The sequence below is a fragment of the Solanum pennellii genome, chromosome 12 (genome assembly GCF_001406875.1).
Source record: "Solanum pennellii chromosome 12, SPENNV200".
Classification (NCBI taxonomy): domain Eukaryota; kingdom Viridiplantae; phylum Streptophyta; class Magnoliopsida; order Solanales; family Solanaceae; genus Solanum; species Solanum pennellii.
The window spans coordinates 19,727,527-19,730,103 of NC_028648.1; positions in this window are offsets into that span (position 1 = coordinate 19,727,527).

The following is a 2,577-nucleotide window of genomic DNA, read 5'->3' on the forward strand; positions in this document are numbered from 1 at the left end:
TATTGGCCAATAGAGTTACTATGGTAGACTTGTTAGAACGTGATATGGTTGATTTTGATGTCATCTTGGGAATGGTTTAGTTGCATGATTGTTTTTATTCCATAGATTGTAGAACAAGGGTAGCTCAGTTCAATTTTCCAAATGAACCTTATTTAGAGTGGAAAGGGGGAAATTCAATTCCTAGAGGTCGTATAATTTCTTGTTTAAAGTCTTGTAAGATTGTCTCTAAAGGGTGTTTATACCATATTGTAAGGGTCAATGACCTAGACTCAGATACTCCTCCTCTATAGTCGGTCCCCGTAGTGAAGGACTTTCCGGAAGTATTTCCAATGACTATCCCGGAATTCATCCTGAACGGAAATTGATTTTAGTAGTGACTTATTACCGGCTACGAACACCATTTCAATTCATCCTTATGGGATGGTTCCGGCCAAATTGAAAGAGTAGAAGGCTCAACTCAAAGACTTACTGGACAAAGGCTTCATTCGACCTAGTATTTCTCCATGAGATGCTCCGGTGTTGTTTATGAAGAAGAAGAAAGATGGTTCCCTTAGAATGTGCATTGATTATCGTCAACTCAATAAGGTCACCATAGAGAACAAGTACCCTCTTTCTAGGATTGATGACTTTCCAGCCTTTCAAATCGACTAAGCGCCATTTGATCAACTCCAAGGGGCAATCTACTTTTCTAAAATTGATTTGAGGTCGGGATATCACCAACTAAGGGTGAGAGGTGAAGATATTCCCAAAATGGCTTTCTGAACTAGGTTGATCACTAGGAGTTACTAGTCATGTCCTTTGAGTTAACCAATGCACGGAGGCTTTCATGGACCTAATGAATAGAGTTGGTATTACCTTGATGCCTTTGTGATTGTCTTTATTGATGACATCTTGGTATATTCTAAGAATGAGGATGAGCATATGGTCCATTTGAGGGTGGTATTGTAAGTCCTTAAGGAAGATCAACTCTTTTCTAAGTATAAAAAGTGTGAATATTGGTGATATCGATTGAGTTTCTTGGTCATATCATCTCTAGTGAAGGTATTGAGTTCGATCCGAGAAAGACGGAAGCGGTTATAAATTGGCCCAAACCTTTTGCTCCAACCAATATTAGAAGTTTTTTGGGTCTATCCAGGTATTATAGAAGGTTTGTCGATGGGTTTGCTTCTATTACATCTCCGTTGACAATATTAACTTATAAGAAGGTGCAGTTTTAGTGGTCGGAAGCTTCTGAAAGAAACTTCAAAGAGTTTAAAGAGAGGGTTACCTCCACTTTGGTGTTGACCTTTCTAGAGGGTGCCAAGGGTTTTCAGTTATATTATGAAGCTTCCCGGGTAGGTTTGGGTTGTGTCCTCATGCAACATGGTAAGGTTATAGCTTATGCCTCTAGGCAACTCAAGGTTCATGAGAAGAACTACCCAACTCATGATCTTGAATTAGCGGTTGTGGTGTTTGCCTTGAAAATATAGAGGCATTATCTCTATGGGGTCCATGTAGATATGTTTACCGACCACAAGTATTAAATATGTGTTTACTCAAAAGGATTTGAATCTCCGACAAAGAAGATGGTAGGAATTATTGAAGGATTACGATATGAGTGTTCTCTACCACCCCTGCAAGGCTAATATGGTTGCGGATGCTTTAAGTCATATGACTATGGGTAGTGTGTCTCATGTGGAAGAAGCCAAGACATACCTAGTGAAATATGTTCATAGTTTGGCTCGATTGGGTGTTCACTCAGAAGATTCTCCTAATGGTGGCTTTACGGTCCATCATAACTCCAAATCGTCTTTACTAGTTGAGCAGAAGTCTAAGGAACACCTTGATCCATTATTGATGAGTTGAAGGATTAGGTTCTTGGTATCTTAATAAGTCATTCTCCCAAGGGGGGATGGTGTTCTTAGGTACCAAGGTAGGTTGTGTGTGTCGTATGTTAATTATTTAAGGAAGAGAATTTTGGAGGAACCTCAGGTTCCCGATATTCTATTCATTCGGGTGGCACCAAATTGTGTTGTGATCTTCAAGAGGTCTATTTGTGGGAAGGCTTGAAAAGGGGCTAGGTATCCAAATTGCCAACAAGTTAAAGTCGAGCATCAAAAGTTGGGTGGTTTAACTCAAGAAACACAAGTTTTGGCTTGGAAGTGTGAATACATTAATATAGACTTCGTAGTGGGTTTGCGTCGGACACGTTGACAAAATGACTCAATATGGGTTGTTGTGGATAGGTTCACAAAGTACGCTCACTTTATCCCTGTCAAGTCTACTTATTCGGCGGAGGATTACGCTAGAATCTACATTAATGAGATTATGAGTCTTCATGGGATCAATTTGTCCATCATATCGGATAGAGTTTCACAATTCACTTCTCATTTTTGGAGGTCTTTTCAAAAAGGGTTGGATACTCAAGTGAAGCTTCGCACCATTTTTCATCCTCAAACGGATGGTCAAGCAGAGCGTACCATTCAAACTCTAGAGGATATGCTAAGAGCTTGTGTAATATATTTTGGAAATTGAGACATTCAATTGCCTTTGATTGAGTTCCCTTATAATAATAGCTACCATTCGAGTATTGCAATG